Here is a 25057-nt window from a genome sequence, read left to right as displayed (position 1 = left end):
ATCAGCCCAAGGTTAACCTAAACCTAGATTGGCACGTTTCCCGAGGTTATAAATACCTCCCTTAATCCTCATTAAGGGAGAGGACGCGAACAACGCAGATTACACACATTAAACACTCTCACCTAGAGAGACCCAATCACTTTAATTTCCGCATTAATTACTCCTTAATCAAGTACTAACTTGACCGTCGGAGGCGGATCTCCAACCATCTGGAGCATCCGTTTGTTTTTGCAGGTACAGGCGTCCGGTTCCAGTCTCGGAATTGTAACTCTCCCGCAGGACATCAGAAAACCCCGAAACATTTTGGCGCCGTCTATAGGGAGAGTACTTCTGAGATGGCACCCACGTTTGTACGGCTTCCTAAAGAGATACGTCCCTTGGACGATCCTCTAGTTCAGTCGGACCACGATACTGAGAATGAATTTGAAGTTGAAGCTCACACAGCTTCAGACGGGACCCTAAGGGCCCGACGTACCCGTCATACCGAAAGGAGGGAACGGGAACATCTTCAAACTGGAAGCGAGCCAGCAGGCGCACCGCCTGTTCGGCAGCAGCCGACTAATGGGTCTGCTCCCATCACAAGGAACGAACTCATGACCTTCATGAGGGACTTCAAGGGAGAAATTCAAGAGTTGATTAACAAGAAGCCGCCTGCTCTGGACAAGGAGCAGTCGGCTAAGAAACCCTCCACTTCACGGAAGAGGAAGCCAGTTCAAGGGAGAGAGGCGACCCCTCATCCTAAATCTAGGAAGTGGGAGCCACCTGCCCTTGTTTTCACAAAAATACCGTTTTCCTACTCCAAGAAATAGGAAACCTGTTCGTCATATTCAGGCGGACGGGTCGAGGAAAACAGACGCTCGACTACTGCTAGAGCAGAAGAAGAGTGACCGATTGTCAGAGTCGGCCTCTACTTCATACTTCCAGACAGTCTGCGAAATACCTCGATGAGGCATACTCAATCGTATCATGAGAGTCAGTCAGGCGGCACCTCCCGTCAGTCCGGCTTTCATAGCGACCAGGCGGTACCAAACTTACCGTTTGTACCGCAACAACAGTATTTTTTACAGCCACCTCCGTTTGGTGGACATGCAGCAAAAAATGTCCAACCTATGGACTGGCAAGCTACGGTTGCTTAGACTTGGTGAACAGCCGTCGGCCTTCTCCAAGGAAATTACTGAAGCCGCTCAGCCGGCCAAAGTGAAAAATGTATTAGTAGGCGCCTATGACGGCACTACTAACCCAGAAGACCATCTGATGGCATTCACCAACCTGATGTACTTCAAGGGTTGGATGATCCCACTTGGTGCAAGTGTTTCCCAGCGACTCTCAAAGGAATCGCACAACAATGGTTCGGCAACCTGCCGACTAGTTGTGTAAATAACTTCAAGACGCTTGCTTACTTATTCACCTCCAACTTCGCCATGAACATCCCTGCGAAGAAGACGACCCTTGATTTAGGAACAATTCAGCAGGGCGAGAAGGAGGGGCTTCGTTCTTACATCACGCGGTTTAACCTGATGAGAATACAGATTCAAGGGTTACCGGATGAAGTAGCCTATACTGACTTTTCAAAGGTCACAAAGACGGGTCGACCTTCAAATTTGATTTGGTCCAAAAGAGGGTGGCGACTCTTCAAGAGGCCTTGATTGAAGCGGAAGCCTATATACAGGCGACTGATCTTTGTAGTACGGTAAAACAGTCAGACAGGAGAAGGTCCGACAAAAGAGAAGGACGACAGAAACAGTCGTCAAACAAAGACGAGAAGAGAAAAGAGGTCTGGGCGACTGATTCCTCTAAACAGCCGGCCTAGAAGAAGAAAAAAATAATTCAAACCATACTCCCCAAAGTATGCGTTTAACAAGGATAGCCAATTTATCCTAAAGGAAATCAAGGGACAGATCTCAATTGAGAAGCCGGTCCCCATGAAGGGTTCTGCAAACAACCGGAACCAAGAAAAATTCTGTGATTATCATGAAGATGTTGGTCATCACACCAATGAATGCATCAGTCTCATGTGGTATCTGGACCGCCTGGCTGAGCAAGGTGATCTTGACACTTATGTCAAGAAATCTACGGGGAACACTTCCTCGAAAAAGCAGTCGGCCAAAAAGAATCAACAGGCCGACAGCTCCGATACAGATGATGCAGTCGTCTACACCATTGCAGGCGGCTTCTAAGGAGGTGGCCCCACTATTAGGGGCAACAAAGACAATATCAGACGGTTAGATGTAAATTCCGTTCACCAAGAACGGCCCTCCAAATATTCATTTCCTGAGATTGTCATCACTGAAGAAGATCTAGGAGGGGTAAGAGGGCCGCATGACGACCCTATCGTTATTGAATGTAAAGTGGCCAACCAGAGAGTTGGTCGAATCCTCATAGATACCGGAAGCTCCTCAGATCTCATCAGTAGCAAAGGTCTGTCGAAACTAAAATATCAGACTGATTGCATACATCTGGCATCCCACCCTTTAGTAGGGTTTGGAGGAGGAGTCGTCCACCCAGTGGGACGAGTGGATTTACCCATCCGCCTGGGCGAAAAAGGGGAAGGACGACACATGGTAGTCCGGTTCCTGGTAGTAGAAGAACTCTCGGCCTACAACATGATTCTGGGACGACCAACCCTGAATAATTCCAAGGCTGTTATAATCCCATCTCTTATGTTGCTCAAGTTTGAGAGGGATAATGGTACAGTCGGGTCCCTAAGGGGAGATCAGAGGATGGCCCGAGAGTGCTATCTCTCGGATGTCAAGCCCACTATTATGGCCACTGGGTCGAGCGGTGGAAAAATAGACCTTGACAATGTCAAGGAGAGTGCGCCTGTTCAAGAAGCAGGCGGCAAGAAGAGAAAGGCATCCCAGACAGGGGCCGCAAGAAAAGACAGAAAATAGCAATCATTGGCAGAGGAGCGGTCGGATGAATTCCGCCCTCAGCCGGCTGGTGAGCATACGGACCTGATCTTAGATAACTCGCGTCCTGACAAAGCAATCAAGGTTGGGACGACTGCTCTAAGGGACTTGGGTGACGACTTTCACAAACTATTGAAAGAATACAAGGACATCTTTGCATTCAAAGTCCATGAAATGCCAGGCATTAGTCCTGATCTGGCGGTACATAAACTGGCCGTGGATCCGAAAAAGAAGCCGGTACGGCAGAAGAAGCGAAACCATGGCGAAGAAAAAAGTCAGGCGGCAGCCGCCGAAGTTAAAAAAATTACTTGATGCAGGGTTCATTCGGCAATGTTACTTCCCAGACTGGGTTGCAAATGTGGTGCTTGTTAAAAAGCCGAATGGCACTTGGCGAATGTGTGTAGATTACACAGACTTAAACAAGGCGTGCCCCAAAGACAGTTACCCTCTGCCTAAAATTGATAACCTGGTCGACTCAACAGCCGGCCATGCTTTGATGAGCTTTATGGACACTTACTCTGGTTTCCATCAAATTCCTTTATGGAAGAAAGATCAGGAGAAGACGGCCTTCGTCACTGATCAGGGGTTATACTGTTACAACGGTCATGCTGTGTGGTCTTAAGAATGCCCCGGCCACTTTCCAGCGAATGATAAACACTGTGTTCTTTGATCAGATTGGGAGAAATGTCAAGGCATATATTGATGATATGATTGTCAAGTCTAAACTTCAGAAAGATCATCTGTCGGACCTCCGAGAAACTTTCGCCACACTCAGGCGGCACCATGTCATGCTCAATCCCAGGAAATGTTTCTTTGGAGTTGAGTCTGGGAAATTTCTCGGATTCCTTATCAATTAGAGAGGAATAAAGGTGAACCCTGAGAAGGTGCAGGCGGTCATCGACATGCAGTCGCCTCGTACCATCCGAGAGGTTCAGAAGTTAACAGGTTGTCTGGCGGCCTTGGGAAGATTTCTAAGCCGATCAGGAGACAAATGCCTATACTTTTTCCAGGCAATTAAGAAAAAGGCAAGGTTTGAATGGGGGCCGGATGCTGAGGCGGCCTTCCAGAAATTGAAAGTTCACTTGCATTCCTTGCCGAGGCTGGTCAACCCTTTGCCCAAAGAAGTAATTTACATGTACCTGGCCGTCTCTGATCATGCGTTAAGCGCTGTTCTCCTTGCTGAAAGAGACGGCTGTCAGCTCCCGGTCTACTTTGTCAGTCACGTACTGAAAAATGCCGAGTTGAGGTATCCCTTAGTGGAGAAATTTGGTCTTGCACTCTTCATGGCTGTTAAAAAATTGAAGCCCTACTTTTTGGCACATGCAGTCGTCGTGTATACAGACCAACCTATCAAGCGGCCACTGACCATCATGGAGTCGTCAGGCCGAATGATCAAGTGGGCCATAGAAATACAGAGCCTCGAAGTTACCTTCGAGCCTAGAAAAGCAGTGAAGGGGCAAGCCTTTGCTTACTTTATTGTTGAGATGACTCGTCCTCCTGACTCTCAAGTTTCAGACCAAGTCTGGAAGGTATATGTGGATGGAAGCTCTACTTCAAATGGTTGTGGAACAGGCGTCATATGTCAGTCGCCAGAGGGCGACAGGTACGAGTATGCTCTACGCTTCAGTTTTCAGGCCTCAAACAATGAGGCAGAATATGAAGCTTTACTAGCCGGAATCCGCATGTGCAAGGCGGCAGGGGCAAGAAAAATAGACGCCTGTTCCGATTCACAATTGATAGTGAGTCAGTACAATGGCGAATACGAAGCAACCCATCCGGCCATGATCAAGTATTTACAGGCGGTCCGACAAGCAGTCGGCTCCCTTGAGGAGTTCCATCTGACCCAAGTGCCGAGATCAGAAAACAACCAGGCGGATGCACTTTCAAAATTAGCATCATCCGCCTCCTGTGATACTCCTCGAACTGTTTTTTGGGAAGTAATGGAGAAGAGAAGCATCGAGGAAGACCCTATTGGAATCCTAGATAGAAGCTCAACCTGGATGGATCCAATTAGGGCATATCTGACAAACGGTACCCTGCCGGATGATCATCAACAGGCGGCAGCACTGAAAAAACGAGCAACCAGTTTTGAAATAATAAAGGGAGAACTTCACAAAACGGGGTACCTTCAACCCTTCTTAAAGTGTGTTACTCCAGAAAAGGGACGAGAGATATTAGACGATCTTCACTCTGGTTAATGTGCTTCCCATATAGGCGGTAGGACGCTTGCTCAACGGGCAAGGCGGCAGGGCTACTTTTGGCCTACTTTAGAAGCAGATGCAATGGAGATGGTGAAAAAATGTGACAAGTGCCAAAGGTTTGGCAAGCTAATTCATCGTCCGGCTACTGACCTCACTACCATTCATAGCCCACTACCGTTTGCTAAGTGGGGCATGGATATTCTGGGTCCATATACGCCTGCTACAGGCGGAAGGAGGTACATACTTGTTGCCGTCGACTACTTCACTAAATGGGTAGAGGCGGAGGCTGTAAAGGGAATCAAGACGAAGAATGTAATTTCATTCATTTGGAAAAATGTCATCACTCGGTTCGGGGTTCCCATGTCTATGGTTTTTGATAATGGTCCCCAATTTGAGACGCCTGTTCTCAAAAGCTGTTTGGGTGACCAAGGAATTGCACACTACTTTGCATCTGTCGGCCGTCCACAAGCAAACGGCCAGGTAGAAGCCTTTAATAAAATAATCTCACACGGTCTCAAGAAAAAGATTGAACGAGCAGGCGGCCTATCGGCGGATGAATTACCACATGTTCTTTGGGCCATTAGGACGACTGAAAAAGGGGCGACTGGAGAAACTCCATTCCTCCTAACTTATGGTGCGGAAGCTGTTCTTCCAATAGAACACTACGAGCCGACTCTTCGAGTAATGCTATATGACGAAGAGGCAAACTGGGAAGCCATGCGCCTGGCATTAGACTCACTTCCTGAAAGGAGGGGCAATGTTGTCTTGCGCCATGAAATTTACCGCCTGAGAATGACTAGATCATACAACAAAAAAGTACACAGGCGTCCACTCAAAGTGGGGGACTTTGTACTTAGAAAAATGGAAGCAGTTGGAAGGGCTAATGAGTCTAGCAAACTAACTCCCAACTGGGAAGGACCCTACCGAATCTGTGAAGAGGTCAGGGACGGTACCTACCGTCTGGAAACACCAGACGGCCAACCGTTGCCTCGAACTTGGAATGCAGATAATCTTAAGAAATATTTCTTTTGAATGATATAAATAGTCAAGGGCTACTTAATAAAAGTTTGCATACTTAATATTCAATTTTGTACTAAGAGGGGCACGCCTACTAACAAACAGTCGGCTACTCTCCATACTCAGTTTTCATTTTTACTTAAGAGGGGCATGTCTACTGACAAACAGTCGGCTACTCTCCATGTTTAATTTTTATTCTTACTTAAGAGGGGCAGGCCACCTATACATTTACAGTCGCCTACTCTCCATTGAGTATTTTACTCTATCTTCAAAGCATGTCGTCTGTACCTTTACAGTCGGCTACTCTCCATTGAGTATTTTACTCTATCTTCAGAGGGGCATGCCGCCTGTACCTTTACAGTCGGCTACTCTCCATTGAATATTTTACTCTATCACCATAGGGGCATGCCGTCTGGATATATAGTCAGCTACTCTCCATAGAAGAGGGCCGACTGGTTCCAAAGCACACAGCCACCCCCCTTATACTTAGCTAAAAATGATCAGGGCCTGGCCGACCCTGTGCCTAAACAGGCGGCTACCCTCCTCGTACTTAGCACCTTCGTTCACCAAGAACTAACCAAGGCCACAAGCCGAATGATCAGTCCAGGCGCCAAGCCAACTGATCCAATCTTTAAACTAATACGACCTGTCCCAACATCCTAGCAGGCGTCCGGCGGCATCCCTCCGGATGAAATTCGTCGCAGAGAGCAGCTCCCTTTTGGGTGGAACATTGCTCTATAAACTAATTACACGGCACCTATACGACTGTCCCCAAGGGAAACCACGTAGCCGTTTTTGAGACAAGGATAACTCTATCACTAACCAAACCAGTGGTAGCAGTTGACATTTGAGTCAGATGACCGCCTGTATTACTTGGGATAAATGCAGGGGGTACCTCTTGAGTTAATAGCCAACAAACATTGGCGAATCAAAAGGTTCAGCCGGCCTCCGCCGCCTGGTACCTTTACTACTCAAGCAGGAGTGACGGCAACTGAGTAACACCAAAGTTAACTCATAGTCACTCTCTCAAACTTAGTATGGAGCCTAAAAGGTATGAGTCGTCCGCCTGTTTTTAGCAAACAGGGGCTCTCAACCACTACTCCTGCTAGGTTAACAACCTATGAGTTAAAAGCCAACAAACATTGGCGAATAAAGGGGAACAACCGGTACCCACCGCTTGATACCTCTACTACTCAGTTACTTGGTCACTCCTTAAAAATTTAGTATGAAACTAAAAAGGTGTTCATACAGCACCTGTTCACACTAGATTAAATATGGCGGGGAACAGTCGGCCTAGATGGCCTAAAGTCTCTAGCCTAAAAGCTAGTCGGCCTAAAACCACTTTCCTACTTGGTTAATTTTACAAATGACAGGACCGCCTGCCTAAAGGGGATCCAGTCTTTAAAATGTTTCAAATACCGATTGGATAAATGGCCGACTGATCGTCTAGCCTTGAAACAGACAACCAGTCGTCCAGGGGCATAGGCGGCGTGACTAACTATCCGTACCTGTCTGCAACTATCGGCCATGTAAAACAGTCGGTATAGTGTACAATTAGATATCAGAATATTCAATACTTAAACAAATTTGAAGCAAAACAAAAATATTCATTAAAAAGAAGCCGGTCATTAAAGACCGGCAAAATATTCAGAGCCCCGGCCCCCTGGCCGGGTAAATACAAACTAACGGCACGCAGGCCGGGGAAAGAAGACATAAAGCTTATGAAGGGGGCAGATCTTCAATATTAGCAGCTGCCGCCTGGTCAGCACTCTTTTTGCTGGACTCGGCTTCAGCTGCATCCTTCTTTGATGTATTACCCCCAAGCGGCACAAGCGCCACCACCGGCTGCTCCTCCTCCTCCAGTGCCTCTTCCTCAGCAGCCGCCAGGATCTCTTGATTATATCTATCAGAACACTAGCGGTACGTTTTTTCCTAGGAGGCAAAGTCGGCATTGGGGAAGAGGCGGCCCCAAGTCATGCGTTGGATTTGAGCAGAGTCTTCCATCATCTCCCGGACCAGCTCTTTCTTTTCTTGCTCGGCCTTTTCCGAGAGCTCCTAAGTAAGACTCTTCTCCTTGGTCACCAGGCGTACCTTTACGCTCGCCAAGGATTTCTCCAAGGTTTTGTATGAGGACATCTTTTGGCGAAGAGGTCTCAGCTCGGCCTTGAGGTTGTTGATGGTCGCCTCCAGCTCGCTATTCCTCTTCTGGGCCGCCTCTAACTGAGCCCGGATAGCGGCGGTAGCCTGCGCCTGATAATAAAGAATATCAATGGTCAGAACTTCATTTTGGGCAATTTGAAACATTGCCTTATCACAGTCAGAGGCGGCCATAGCTTTTGCAGCCGTTCACTCGGAGCAGGGCCTAAGTAAAAAGGGGAACAGGCGTCAGTTTCCAAACAAAAAAGAAAACAGGCATCCTGGAATTCAAATACTCAAAAATATGCTAAGTATACCTCAGCAAGGACCCCTGCAATCCCGTCTAGGTCAAGGGTGCCGACACCCCTGACCGCCTCCCTTTCAGCTGGAGGAACGACTTTGATCATAGACTTGGCCACTTTGACCAAGTCAGGCTCCTGAGGGCCGGCTGCATCAAGCATAAACAAACGGATTAGACCTAGTAAAGGAGGGAGCAAGTCTAAAATTTACAAGGATAATTTCATACTTCTAGGTGGCCCAGCTGGAGTTTTAGAAGAAGTGGCCGGCTGTTTCTCAGCCGCCACATGTTTCCTGGCAGAACCAGGAGAGCTCGCAACAGTCGTCCTCCGGGCCTTGGGGTCCGGCTGTTGGGAAGAAAAAGCTCTTGGAGCGCCCGTCTAAAAAAGAAGAAAAGAGTCAGTATATGCATAAACACAACTCCAAAAAGAGGGTAAAAGGTTCGAAGCCCACCAAGGGTGCCCCCTTGTTGGGGGAGTCGGTTGAAGACTGTTGCATGATGGAGGCCCGCAACATGGCCGCTGCAGTCTTGGAGGCGGTAATTTTGCTCATGGCGTCCGCTGCAAAAACAAATAGCAAAGTTAATAAAAGTCATAACAAGAAATGCATGGAACAACAGAGTATTCGACAGGCCGACTACCTCTTGAGCACTGACTGCTGAGGCCACAGGCGGCCAAAAAGTACTCGTCGTAGAGCCATTTGAAGCTCGGGACGCAGTGCAGGGGTACTTGCTCTCGTACCCCTGAAGTAGAGTTCACCTTCGACTCTACTTTGAAGAGTCCTTCATCTAGGATCTCTTTCTTAGCCTTGGGGGGAACAGGCGGCATGCTGCGGCCGCCTGCAAGAAGGGGCGGATTCCTGTTCCAGCTGTTGAAGCGCTTGTTCACCTCTGTGTTTGAACTCTCAATGATAAGGAAGGTGCTCCGCCAGTCCTTCCATTTGTTTGCTTTACCTCTCGTCATGAGGTAGCCCCTGTGGCTCGTCAATTGATACCAGCAGGTACCGCCTACCTTAGGGGTCCGGCTGAGGTAGTTCATGTGGGCGAAAGCCTCGAAGTTCGGCTCCACCCCGTGCAGTTCGCACCCGGCCACATAGCCGAGTACGTTGACCCAGGAGTTCGGGGCTAACTGCCATAACCCCAACTCATACCCATCCAAGATCCGCTGAACAGCAGGATGTAGTGGGAAGCGCAGCCCAGCCTTGATGGCCGCCTCGTAGCAGCCAAAGCAGGCGCCATCATAACTGGTACCAGCCGGCCAGACGACTGTGTCTTCTGGATCCGGCACGAACACTAAAAAGCCGGGGCCCATTGTGTGGTTTGCGATAAAGCTCTCCACTTTCTCTTGCATGGCCGTGATCCGGCCCCGAGGTACCGTGCAGTAGTAGGGGGTATTTTGCTCTCGGTGAGAGGCGGATGGCTCCGCCCAATCGTCCCCCTTCTCAACTGCGTGAGAAAGCCTCGCCTCTTGTAGGCGACTGTTTTTCTCTTCTGTGTCCAGAGAAGCATGGCCAGAAGAGCTAGACTCGGAATCGTCCTCTGACGAGTCCGAAGAGGACGACTTCTCCCCTCTCCCGGAGGGGCCCGCCTCCTCTCCTTTAAAAGGAGCAGGAGAGAATGTAGAATTGTCAACTGTAAAATGGGAAGGGGTCACTTTGACTCCTCCCTCATAACTGACGGCTTTCAAGCCGCTTTGTTTCACTTCCACATCTGGCGCCTGGTCAGATGTTTCACTAATCGGCACCCTGTGGGAGGAGCCGTCTGAGTTTGAGATCCTGGCACTCTTTTGTGTTCTGGCCATCATGCTCTGCATAGACACAGATACAGTTGGACTTTGTATAAAGGGCAAAGATGGGTCCAGAAAAGGGCAGGCGGCACTCCTAGTCCTAGATTCAGCCGTCCCCGGTGACCGGCTGATCACTAACCTAGGTCGTGTCGTGTGCTTCCGTGGTGCCATTTCAAAAAAGAATAAAGTAAAGAGAAAAATAAGAGTAAGAGAACCGACGGTTACCTGAAAGAGTGACGATTGATGAAGTTCTGAAAATCCTTTGCAGTCGGCTTGTCAGAGCAGGCGGTAGGCAGAAAGGGTCCAAAATGTCAGAGCAAGTTCAGGGGTCCGAATGTTCTCTCACAAAATTTTCAAGTGTGAAAATGACCGAAGTCAACACTCCTTTATATAGGCGAAGTGAGAAGGCGAAGGGTCACTTCCAGAATTCAAAATTTTGGCGGGAGAATCTCTTGGCCTCTCGCCGAGTGACACCTGTAGCAGGTCGTCGCCTGTTACAGGGCGATACCTGTCACAGGTAACACGTGACCAGTCACGTGCCACCTGTGAGGGGCAAATGATTAGGGGATTTTGCTCCCACCAATCGGAATGCGCCACGTGGGCCAATCAGGTCCTGCCAAGTTTCCCCCAGTTGGACATCTCAGGGCTTGCCACGTGGCACACGCTTATTCGTCCACCCTGGACTTATTATGTCATGACACGTGGCATACTCCATGCCTAATGGAGAAGCCGGTCACCTAGGCCCAACTTCCGAGGGAAGCCCAATCAGCCCAAGGTTAACTTAAACCTAGATTGGCACGTTTCCCGAGGTTATAAATACCTCCCTTAATCCTCATTAAGGGAGAGGACGTGAACAACGCAGATTACACACATTAAACACTCTCACCTAGAGAGACCCAATCACTTTAATTTCCGCATTAATTACTCCTTAATCAAGTACTAACTTGACCGTCGGAGGCGGATCTCCAACCATCCGGAGCATCCGTTTGTTTTGCAGGTACAGGCATCCGGTTCCAGTCTCGGAATTGTAACTCTCCCGCAGGACATCAGAAAACCCCGAAACAGGACTCACATTATAGTTCCCAAGAACTGGATCCCTCATCCGGACTTCTTCAAGGACGAGTGCTTCTTGTCCGCCTGCGGTTAAGTCCCATGTTTCCCAAGGGTAGATTAACTTACATCTGGAGTATTTGTTATTTTGTTATTTTATTAACACAAACTTTCCATAATTTCTTCTAACTTGAATTCTATTCATGCAGGCGAAGCCTTGAAGATGGTTGATCCAGCGAAGACCCCGGCTAAATCGGCGGCGTTGCTGCGCAAAGAGGATGCACTTGCCAAGAAAGCACTCGTCGATGCAAAAGAGTCTAAGAAAGGCGGGGTAAGGCCGCCTGACTTGATATATGTATATATAACTTTTTTTTTACTAAGGTAATTTGCCGGTAGGGTATACTTACCCTTGTTCATTTCTCAGGACTCTGCAAAGCGAGTGCCACGATCCTTCTCAAAAGGCAAGGAGAAGATCTGGAGAAAGCTCCGGCTGCGAAGGCCGCCAGAAAGGACCCGCCTCCCCAGACACACTCTGCTGCCAAATCCGATGTCCAACGACCGGAGGCAAATCTCCTTCTGTTATGAAAATTCTGAGCGAAAGCTCGGAACGCTCACAACATAAAGCGCCGAGTGCCTCAACGGCATCAAAGGTGGTTTTCCACCTAATGTTGCGGACGGTGCGGTAACAACTGGGGAGGAGCAGACTCCTAAGCCCCATCCGGACACACAAGGTAAGGGAAAGATTGAAATACCTTGGCCACTTGACTTCATGAGAGTCAAGACTAAGGTTGATCCCTCTGGGGGTTCAGTCAGCAGCCGGCAACGGATGAGTGCCAACTATGTTGCCTCTTTCTCACAGAGTACTACTTTTGATGCAGATCTGACATCTGACGAGCCGGATCTTGTGGGTTTGCAAAACGGATGGTGAGGACCCTCACCCGGTCAGAGAAGAACCCCATACCTGATCTGCAGGTTGTGGACTTTGACCGGATAATGGGCCAGCTGGCTGAGGTAAAGAATCCCACAACCCTGATATCTTTTCTTTTAATTTTACTAAGTAAATCATAATCCGGCTGTTCTTTTCTCAGGTAATGCTAAGGGTGGACGGACTCCGATGCCCCTTTAGGCGGAAGCAAGAAGAGGTAAATGACACCAAACGGAGGGCCCTTGAAAACCTCAACTCTGCTGAATATGCTAATTATATGTGTTATTTAAAGATTAAAGCAGTATAGTTGAAACAGGAGGAGCTGATCCGGAGCTTGACAGCTGCAAACGATGAAGCTAACAGCCGGGCTGATAACCTAGAGCAAAAACTGAAGGATGCCAAATTTGAGCTCAAGGCATTAGAGGATGCTGATCAGGAAAACACCCAGCTCCGAGCAGACGTTTCCCGCCTGGGGGTTGAGCTTGTCACTCTTCGAAATAAGCAGTCGGACGAGCTTGCCCAAGAGCAAAAGTAGTTGATGGAGGAGAATGAGCGTGATATTTTGGCCCGGCTGTAGATCACTTGGAGCCTCCTCTACCCAGATATAGACTTTGAGGTCTATAAACTTAGGTATGATTACACCACTGAGGTGTATGATGCCCAAGTACTGGGTGAGGCTCCTCCGCCTCGCTTCAATGATTGGGCTGCCGAGCAGGGATACAAAGTCTCTGATAATGAGGAGCCGGCGGCGGATGAGCAAAATGAAGGCCAAACCAGCCAAAATCAGCTAGAGCAGCAGCATCCACCTCAGCCTTAGGCGGGCCTCCCACTTTCTACGGCAGTATGCCATTCTATTTCTTTACCGGCTTGTATGATGTGTATTGTTGTATCTTTACCAACTAAGGAGTTGGGTTAACATTTTATTTCTTTCTTTCTTCACCGGATGTGTCCGGTTAACACTTATTCTGGCCTTTGTGCCATTTTAAATATTAATGAAGTATTCCGACTAAGTCGGCGTTTATATATGTTTGTGTTTGAATGAATTTTTCAATTTGAATTTGAATTTTGCGTATGTTTGAAATTCTTTAATATTTTAACTTAAAAAAGCATGCGGCAATTTGCAATCCAGGTGCTCTTGCCCCTGGACGGCTGTGTGGTTGGTTTTGTTTCAAATTGATTGATTGGCTTGAAAACACTTGATACTAGGAGAAGTATGGAGTGTTTTAAGGCCAATTAATCACAATGGTGATTTCCCCAAACCAAGTGCACAGCCGGCCATTAGAGCGGGTGCTTTGAGCTTCTTACCCAGGCGGTTATATTCCGTCTGGGGTTATAACATAGCCATTACATAAAATCTTTTGCCCCAATTAGGAGAGAAAGTGCAACTTTGGAATAAATAACCTAAGTGAGAACTTCAGCCGGATACCGACTGATGCCTCGGGGCATCCGGTATTCGATAACTTAATCGTTCTTCATAGATTATTCTGGTCAGACGGCTATGAGTTGACCAATTTGGTCGTTCAATTGTCATCATCTGCATAGGTACATAGAACCGACAAGTAGTTTGTTCTCTGCAACGATTGCACCCGGAGGGGTGTCGCCGGATGCCTTTATCCATGTTGGGACAGGCGATTTTATAAAATAAGCAACCATTCGGCCTCTTTGGGCCTTTGGTCTTGTTTGAGACCGGTTGTATAGCCACTAAGCCTTTTTGTGCTTAGTTTTTTAATCGGAGCATCGGCCGAGCGTTATTACAACATTGAATTTACACTAAGTGTCGAACTTAGTTAGTTAAACAAATAGTCCGTCTGACTATTACCCAGGCGGACAAGCAATTATTGAATTACACTAAGTATCAAACTTAGTTAGTTAAACAAAGGGTCCGTCTGAGTATTACCCAGGCGGACAAGCAATTATTAAATTACACTAAGTATCAAACTTAGTTAGATAAACAAAGGGTCCGTCCGAATATTACCCACACAGACAAGCAATTACAACCTTACTAAGTATCAAACTTAGTTGGTTAAACAAAGAATCCGTCTGAGTATTACCAGGCGGATAAGCAAAAATAACAAACAATTCTGCAAACAAAGTCTGAATTCTCATTAATTGACTCATTGTTTACAAAAAATTTACATTTCTCAGAAGTAGTACTTTTTTAGGTTATCTACATTCCAAGTTCTAGGCAGGCGCCGGCCGTCTGGGGTTTCCAGGCGGTAGGTGCCGTCCCTAACTTCTTCATAAATCCGGTAGGGGCCTTCCCAATTAGGGGTTAGCTTTCCAGCCTCATTGGCCCTACCGGTTGCTTCCATTTTTCATAACACAAAGTCGTCAACTTTCAAAGGACGCCTGTGTACTTTCTTGTTGTAAGCTCTAGGTCAACCTAGGTCCCTTTTTTGGGTCAAATTTTTTATCCTGGTTGTTTCACTATGGTTGTGTTTTGGGATGCAACCGGGTTGGGCTGTGTTTTGGGCTGCAACTGGGATGGGCTGGATTGTGTTTGTTGATCTAGTTTGGGATAGATGGGCTGGGTTTAACAAATCAACCTCAACACAACCATGATCAACATACAAATCCAAACATCTAGAACTAAGCAACACTTCCCCCATTGCTCTGACCTCATCATCATTATAGACACTCCTTAACCCAACCCCAACATCAGAACCAGGCATCAAGTAGTATGTAGTGTAAACATCATCATAATTACCACATTTAGCTACCAATTCTTTTAAATAAAACCAACACAACTCATCAGCATCAATTGAAAATGTCCTATACTGCCCTTCAACATAATTCCATGCACCATTTTTCCCCATCTTAAACTTCCCCCCATGGTACAATTTCAGAAATACATTTTCCATAGTTAACAAATCAAACCAGGATATTCGTGCAATTAAATTATTTCAAAAACCCTAATTCCTTCGATAAACACACAAATTTAACTCCAATTCATCCAATTACATGCAATGAGAAGAATTTACAGTTAGGGTTTCAGAAATTACCTCGAACAATACCACTATCGATTGAACAGTAATTGAATTGTGGCCACGATTCCGCTTCGAAAGTTACCACCTTTGAGATATTCAATTTCTATTTTCGCTAAACCGAAGAGGATTTTTTTTTATGTTTGATCTTCTCTATCTCAGTAGCAATGGTGTTCGCAGCAAAGTTAGTTTACTAAATGAATGATTTGGGAGGGAAATGTGACAGGTTAACCTTTCCAACAGGTCACCTGTAAAACAGCCTATTAGAAGAAGATTATTGACCAAAGTGGGTTTGCCTCGTAATAAATGAAAGGTGGGATTGTTTTTGTCAGACCAAGCAAAGGTGGGATTATTTATTTCCATTTTTCCTTAGTATTATTTATTTGTTTTATTTTTGTTTATTCGTGTTAATCTTATTAGTTCATCTAGTTGTTATTGATTTCATTGGTTTTAATCATGTTTTGTTTTGAGTTTCTTGAGTTTATTTCTAGTTTTGATATTATATTTAATCTCCCTTCTCTATGCTAAACTTTTAGCTAGGGGAAGGGGGTGGAAGATATGAGTTGATATTGGATGAATGATGATGGTTGGATTGAACTTATGCCATAAATTGATGAAAGACATGATTTTTATTAGCTTGAGATTATTGTTGCACTCTATTTGATGTTTTCTAGTTTAAATGCATGAAAGTGATTTGAACTAGATTAAGATCATCTCTATTTTAATGATTGTATGAGAATGAGTTATTAAAATGGAGTTTTTATGGATTGTGTTTTTTTATTCTCTTGATTTGATTGTAACTAATAGGATGCATGAGAATGATCCTTATTAGTGTAGACCTCTTTCATTAATTTGCCTAGACTATTGCATGAGAATGAATTGTTTAGATAGAATCTTGTGTTCTTTGGCATGTGTTTCATGAGAATCACCATTATTTCCCTCTTTCTAATCATATTGGACACCCCCGTATCCCTAGCGTCATTTTCCCTTGATTTTAATCATCATTTTCTTACTTATTAGTAGTTTTAGTGTTCTTACTCAACAAAACCAACAAAAACATTCCCCTTTTCACTCTTACATTAGTGATTATTGATGTTAAATTAGTGTGCTTCCCTAGTGGTTCGACCCTTTACTTGCCACTAACTAGTTTAGTGTAGGTTTAGGTATTATAAATGATTAATTTGATTAGGGTAGTAGCTTAATGAACTATTTAACCCTTGATCATTCCCTCCCTTGGAAAATTTTTGCTTTGAAAATTTTTGCAAACTTTTTATAATAAAAAAAAGAGAGAAAAAGGTAGAAAAAAAATATATAAATAATAATAAAAAAAATGTACACATGGAAACAAAAGAAAATGACATATATACCAAAAAAAGTGTCATATGAACAACAAAAAATATATACATTTGTTTCCTAATATAAAAAAATGCGTGTACAAAGGAAGTCAGGATGGTCGGCGACTCCCAGACGGCTGCTGCACATCCTGCAAAATCCAAACAAAGATTAATACTTCCTCTGTTCTTTTTTACTTGACCTGTTTCTTTTATCACGCTTGCCAATGCAAAACTTTAACGATCAATAACTTTAATCCTCAATAAGTAAAAATTTTAAAATTTACATATTATGATAGTACTTATTGAGACAAATTCAAAAAGATCTTACATGAATATATTTTTCATTGCATATTATTTACAAAAGACGGTCAAAGGAAGGGTGATGAATAGTGTAAAAGTCAAAACAGGTCAAGTAAAAAAGAACGGAGGAAGTACATAAAATATGTGATAACTTCGTTAAAAGTAAAATAAATAATAAACTTACCGCGACCATCCGATGATCACGGCATGACAAAGTGGGGAGAGCTCTCCGATAAGCAGCTTGGAAAGCGCGCAAAGTCCTCACCATGCCGTTCACGGTATCTCGCGGGACCAATTCTAAAAGACAAGGACAGTTAGCAAAAATGTATATGAAAATATATATAAATACATATGCATAGGGAACATATCGACTGAACCGTCTCAGGAACAAACGGTATAAATAACAAAAATAATAAAAAGGGTCAAAGTTCCGAAAAAAAATAATAAATATAAATAACAAAAAAGAGTTAAAGTACAAACCGGAACAAAAGTAGTTGCCGCGGAATCCATCAACCGAGTCGCCTTGTCCATAGTTGTAAGCATACGAGCATAAGACACCTCTGCCCAACTCAGGTTACCTACTTGCCCCAAATCACTGAGGCAAATAAGTAACCCAATGGCGAAACGCTCTCCTCGATCACTCAAAATAGTGACGGAAAGAACGTGAGCAATGTATATCCGAGCCAGCTGCTCAGGAATACACTGCCGATCAAGCTCGTCAGCCACAACTCGTCGGCAAGAACCAAGTATGGACTAGACAGCGCGTACACGTGAAGGGCCGGCGAAAGACAGTCCCCCACAAGGTCGCGCAGTCTCTCGTCTGACCCCTTAACGAACTCTATGGCTACGGGCTCGCCTCCAAAAGGAAAACCAGTAATGATAGAGAAATCGAAATGGGTAACTATCATATCTCCCCATGGAAAGTGGAAGTGTTGGTGGAATCCCACCAAAACTCTAGCAATCCACGGAGGAAAGCTGGCGACGCAGGCTGACTCAATAAATCCCGAAGAGCCGCCAGCTAGGAGTCGATCTCCGAAAGCGCCACAATCTCTTTTACCACCTCGGGCAAACTCTCAAAACGGGCTCGCAAGTCACCAGAGCCGTACAAACGCATGCTAAGCTCACTCTAAGGAAAATAAAAAATAATAATAATAAAAAATGGTTATGGTTTAAAAAGGAGAAGAAACAAAGAAAAAGAGAAAGATACGAAGGCGCGAAGAACTCACGATGCCGCGCCACCCTCTGATCGAGACGTGATGGTCTGGGTCCCACTTAAGGACCCTAGAGTCCCAGTTGGGAGGAGCCTCCCAAACCACATCCTCCTGGTGACGTAGATCGGCTGCGACGCGTCGCTCTCGAACCTTCTCTCGAGGACGAGTCACCCTCTTCCAAGGGCAAACCGCCTCGTTAGGACCACCTAGAATCTCCTCAGCATCGACAAATGAAGGCGAATCCATGTTATGATGGATAAAGCTTTCTTTATTAGTTTACTTTATTTCCTAAACTAAACTAATATACGTATTCTAAACCCATTTCGGCAGCATAACGGCTGCCGATAGGGAAAAACACAAAAATCGAATGCCACCCATACTTTGGGGCTACGATACCTGCAGTTAAACTTAGTAAATGGGGGCTTATAACACCCATAAAAGCCATCTTATACTAGTTTCAACTAAGCATTAAGAGATTGTATTTCAAAATCTCAAAGAATCAACTATTCCTAAACGAATAACAGTAATATAAACATGATTATCGTCTACCAAACAATTTTGAGGTTTAAACATGGCAAAAATAAGCAAAGAGTATGTTTCGAGCCATTTTTCAACAATTCAAAATTCGCAAAAATGAATTATGAAAGTAATATTGGTTCCATCACTATAATCTACTTCATAATCAGCAATTATAACAAAAATGAGCAAGAAAAAGCAATAAAATCAAGAAAAAATCGAAGAAAAAGAGCAAGAACGAACTTGAATAAAGAAATGCTCATATAACCATTTTTCATGAAATTTGTTGCAAAACACTCATTAAACATAGTATAACAACATGGAACAAACAATTTCAAGAATAATGAACCGAATCGAAAACCCCCAAATTCGAAATTTAGGGTTCAACGGTTTGAAAATCGTCCCAATTAAGCCTAAATCAAACGAAAAATAACAAAAAAACTTACATTGGATTATGGAAAAAATGAATAAGGGACGAGATCTACTTCCTTTAGCTTCGAAAAACAAGAAAATCTGAGCTTCCTAGAGAGAGAAAGGGGCGAAAATGGCGAAGGAAGGAGAAAGAAAGAGCGAAATGAAAATCGCGCTCAGTAATTTCATTTTATTGACATAAATGTCGCGCGCAACTAAATTGGTTGCGCGTGACATACCAGCGCAACTTAGAACGATGCGCGCGCCTGGCCAGCGCGACCCACTGAGTTGCTCGCGGATACTGGTCACTAAAATGACTGGAATCTTGATTTTGATCCGTTTGATCATTTTTTCAACGGTTTTTGCTCGATATTAGACGTAATGGCGCGCAAATTATCAAAAAAAATTTAATTCCCTTTGCATATTGTAGTTTGTTTTCTTCTTTGTTAGTTTTTTGCATCATTCTTGCATGCACACCGTGCTTTGTGCCTTCCTTAAGCATACGTTTTGAACGTTTTTCGTAAGAGTGTCTTAAGACGTTCCGTGGTGGTGCTTTACGTAAAAGCACCCATAGACAGGTTTGTCATTTTACTGTATTTACGTTACAAATGTCCAACTTTTCTTCTTTTTCACGTCCGAAGCAAAAAGGAAGACGTTGTCATGCTGCGTAAAAATGCAAAAGGCATATCGTGCGGCGCAAAATTGTACGGCGTAGGTGTTGAGTAAAATTTCACTTCAGCTCAAGCTTTGCGAGATTGACAAGGGTCGGACTAGGTCGTTGGACTAATCCTCCCTAAGCCAAATAAAATTTATAAACACTTTACTAACCTAAATTCAAGTATAGAGGTAAGTCAAGGGTCGAACCCAAAGGAACGGTAATGTCTAAGTGCTTTCAATTATGTGCCTAAGCTAGGTCGAAGTCTAAGGATAAAAGGTGACACTAACAACTACTTAAACGAAGAAACCAAACAAATAGGAATCAATATGATGAAACACTAGGGTTTAAGATCCTCAAATATTAGCAATGAACATAGCAAATTGGGATAGGAAGTTGACTAAGTTGAGTGATGCGAGGGAAAATCAATCATGCAACCAAAAGAGCGTATCAGGCTATTTTCCTAGAGGTCTAACTAGCGTCAAATACGATAAACTCTAGCTAGGAACGTCACAAGACACCTCAATCATTAAATGCAAGCCACAAATCAATGGTCTGTATCAATATGAACCTACAATGCAATCTAGTGTGAATAACTAGGGTGATCAAACCTAAATCAAACACACACATGCATATAATCAATCAACCAATTTACTCACATCATCAACTCATCAATTATCCCCCAATTTACATCAATCCATCACATCATATAAGCTTCACCATCACCCTATCAAGCAAACTACTCTAGCAACATCATCAAATCAACAAACAACTATAGAAGACAAGAATCAACACTCAAAGAAGAACAATTACTCTAATTAAAGATCAAAGATAAAAATTTAATCAAAACAAATCAAACAAACATGAATATTAAAAAAAACAATAAATGAGATAGAGTTTAGAAATGCTCATTGATAATAGAGAAGATCTCCAATACAATTGTCACCATTGAATCTTCAATCTCTCAATCACCATTGAAATTCCTCACTTTCTCTCTCTATAATCTACTCCTAAAAATAACCCTAAAACTAGAGAGAGAAGCTCTCCACTAAGCTAAGAATATGATCAAAATCTAATATGAAAACTTATTCTAAACTTCGGGTTTACAAAGATATTTATAGAGGCGCAAAAACACCAAAAACCGAGCAATAAATACCTAAGGAGGGCGCGCCCGCGCAGCAGGGGAGGTGCGCCCGCACCATGGGGAGGTTCACCCACGCCACCCAGTGGTGCGTCCGCGCCACCTTGTGGTGCGCCCGCACCCAAGCTCTGCGCGCCCACGCTTCTCTGGGTTTCTTCGAAATTCTCGCGGCTTCATGCGTTCGCTAAGGTCGCACGACTATGATGATGATAAACACTAGGAGTGGCAGTAGCTTAAGCTCTAGATTAGTGGGTACACCACTTCTTAATGGTAGCACGGCATGAGAGCGCAAGAGCCAAGACTTGGAATTTCAACTTCCTTGCATCTTGAGCTTTCCAAATGCCATGAGCTTGCTCCAAAGGCTTTCTCCAGCTTAGTAGATCACCAATATCAAGACCCGAACCTCGTAAAATACCTACAACCACGGAAATAGAGAAAATAAAGGAGAAAAGGCTAGAAAACCAACGAAATACACAAAAGCTACAAAATAAGAGAGGAAAGGTAAAACTAAGAAACAAAGCATAAAACTAAGCATTTATTGTGCAATAAAGCTATGAAAAAAGGATGAAATCAACCTAAATTCTCATCAAATGGGTGCCATTTATGACACCCATGAGAGATCCACCTCTCGGAACTAAAAGGTGGAGGATTACTTTATGCGTTAGCTCACGAGTCGACAGGCGCGCCGAACCATCCAGAACAGACACTTCTTGATTAGAAGCAAATACAAAAGTTAGTGCGCTTACTAGCTTACCAGACAGTTAGGGTGTCCGTCCACCCCCTGTATAAAGAAGCGACGAGACGATGTCGCGCCTATGTAGTCATGTGCTCCCAGTCTTGAGACACGTGTACTCATCTTATGGACAAAACTGCTGACAGATTGCTGACTTTATTCCCTCTCACTGGATTTGGATATATGCCTCCAGTCCTGAGACATGTATTTCTATCTTGTGGATATCCGGCTCGAATATCAAACCCGGCTCAAATACCGGGCCATTTCGGCTCGATTACCGAAAACCCTTTTTTCATCTTTTTGCTTTGTTAAAGTCAGGCTAAAGTTTCAATGGTTTATCTGATGTGTCTATTTTATATAGTATTTTACCCCCGTCCCTTGGTCATATTTAGTAGTGTTTTTGGCTCTTTAGAGCCACTTTTATTACTAATTGGTGTTTTCTAGTGTTTTCGTAGTTTTGGTTGACTTTTGCAGGGATTTACACTTGTAGAGTATTTTCCCGAGATATTCTGGAGCAATCACGAGCACTGGAGAAGCACGACCAGATTTTATAGCCCAGGGCCGGCTAGAGCCATCGAACCGGTGATTAAGGGCTCGGTATAGGTGATACTGGGGCATTTGGACCGAGTACTCAAGACCCAAAGAGGAAACCCAGATTGGCCCGAAGAATTGGAGCCCAATTGTAGTCCAATTAGTGGCCCAAGAGAGCCACCCGGCCAAAAAGGCTGGCGCCCGAAGGCGCGCCCGGCCGGGCGGGAGAAGCTAAGGTCGACGCCCGATGACGCGCCTGACCGGGCGCGAGATTTAACTTGAAGAGAAAATAGGTGCGCCCGATCGGGCGGTGCCTCGCCCGATCGGGCGCGTGTAATTATTAGGAGACGATTAGCGTCGTTTTAGTTTGTTTTAGTTTAGGATTTGTACGGAGTATAAATACTCCTCCGTAATACGATTTGAGGACCGCTCCCTCCATCTATCTTTCTCTCTCTTTACTCTTTCTATACTCTCTTAATTGTTTTCTTAGATTTTCTCTGTCGTATACTTTTATTCTTAATCCATTATTAATTCCAGATTTGTTTGGTAAGGATTTTTCTTCTCTTAATCTTAGTTGTTTATTTTATTCCTTTAATCATGTCTTGCTTTATTGCTTTGATTAGTTTCGTTTCTATTATGTGTGAGTAGTTTTTTTTCTAGGGTTTATGGGGATCCATAAATAATATGAAAGGGTAATTTATTGTTGTTAATTATCAATGCTAGATTAATTTCCTATTGATTGATTTAATGCTCAGTGACTTGATTAGGCCTGATCTTTTATGCATGAGTTTGACAATGTTGATTCGAGATTCGACAGATGAGAGTTGATGTTTAGGTCTAGTTTCAATAGGCAGGTTAATTTATAAATGGTTAGGTCGAGATTCGAAAGATGAGATTTAATACCGGTAAATTAATTGTGTGATTATAATACGTAGTGAAAGCCCTAGATCCTTTTATTTATTATTTTCTTCCTATTCTTGATCTCCGTAGTTTATTTTATTATTCAATTATAAATATTGTTTACTTAGATAATCTAGATTATAATATTTAATTCGGAGTAGAAAGACTTGTTTCCCTGTGGAGTTCGACCCTACTTCCCTATCTACTTTAGTTAGAGGACTTAGGTAATTACTTTTGATTAGGGGATACGACTTGACCCTGTCAATATCGAGGGATTTTAGACCAACAATGACATGATTGAGAGGAAATCATCCCCTTTTATTCTTTTAAAACCGATCTCTTCTCATAACTTGACATCACCTAGAAAACCTATACTTGTAAAAGAATTCTACATTTGCAAAGAGTCAATCTAGATTTTTTTAGAGCATTAAGACTAGGAAAAAACTTTTTTCTAGCCTTAATAGCTACTTGTTTCGAACACTTCGCGAACCAAGGACCGTTTTCACATCCTTAAACATTTCTGAAAGATTCTCTATTCTTTGAGAACTTCGCAGAATGAGTGTCGGATTTATTTGCTTGACTACTTTGATCATCGTCTATTCTAGACTCGATCAAAGTGGGGGCTACCTATAGACATCTACTTTTGGCCTCCCGTCCCGACACGAAGTGCAATGACGATAAATAAAACCATCTTCGTGTTGGATCAAAGTGGAGAATGCTCATGGATAACTAGTTAAGCCACAAAACACAAAAACTAGCCCAAACTAAATAAACAAAGCTAAAACGAGGTCCAACTAACTAAATCCGATCAATATTAGGCTTAAGCCCGTGCTTAAAACCCAATAATGACGGATTTAGGAGCGCCTAGGTTATATTTTAATGCTGCTATAGGAAAATCCGCACGCATCTCAATCAGTCGCGCTAGGCAGGCGCGCGCATTTCATTCAGTTGCGCGCGAAACTCAGCGCAACCACCAGAGATGCGCTCGCGGAAGATTCAGAATTTTATAAAAATATAGAATCGAATCTTACCATAATGCAGCGCGCAAGAAAATCAGTTGCGCTTCCCATAGCAGCGCAACCCAATCACTTGCGCTAGGATGTCGCGCGCAAATCATCCAGATGCGCGCGATACCTGCTGCGGAAGAATTTTCAAAACCCTAAACCTACTAATTCCCTATAAATAGAAGCTTAATCCGAGGCTTAATCACACAGAAAAATAACCTAAAACTCTGGTGAAATACTTGTGAACTTGTGCTACCTAAACCCTCTTGTCCTAAACACTCACCCCTTGATCTGTTGTTACTACGGTGGAGGTTCCCCAACAAGAAGGTATCCATAAGTGTTCTAAACGGAGATCTAGCAAAGAGAAGTGATAAATTCCCGAGCACTTAGATAAATCACATTTATTTTCTTGTTTAAAGGAACCTTAATTAATTAATTAGTGTTGTTTGATCATCTTTAAAGGACTAATTAATTATTTTCATATAGTATCTTGCGTTGAATAAAGATTAGAATTGGATAATTAATTGTTGGTTGATCACTTAAGCCAAGGCGAATATTGTTTATTTTCTTGTTCTTTTCACGAATTTGATTAAATAAAGAATAACGACGTTGCAATGTAATTCCTACGTGAACTAACGTGCGTAAATAAAATCAACTAACTTAGTTCTAGGTATCGCGTTGCATATAATGTTTGGTAATGAAATTGCAAAAAAGGAAGAGCTAGTAGAGGTCGTACTAGGGCTAGAATAGCGATTCCTCCCTAAAAGGAATGTTATTTTAGTACCCTCGTTCCCGAACTCATTTCTGGTTTATGTAGACCAATTTTGGCATGGGTAAACTTACGATTCGTGCTAATTATTCCATGAACTCCACATAAAAGAAAGGCATGAACGAGGTTTATGAGTTTTCCTAAAACTCATTGGCAACTCCTACTTGTTTCTTACAAAAAAGCGTGATGAGAGTATCATTTCTAATTCAAGGTCTCCCAAACAGGTAGGAATTAAAATCCTAATACACC

The sequence above is a fragment of the Chenopodium quinoa genome, unplaced genomic scaffold (assembly GCF_001683475.1).
Source record: "Chenopodium quinoa cultivar QQ74 unplaced genomic scaffold, ASM168347v1, whole genome shotgun sequence".
Taxonomy (NCBI): Eukaryota; Viridiplantae; Streptophyta; class Magnoliopsida; order Caryophyllales; family Amaranthaceae; genus Chenopodium; species Chenopodium quinoa.
The sequence above is the reverse complement of the archived record's forward strand: the minus strand, read 5'-3'. Positions refer to the sequence as shown.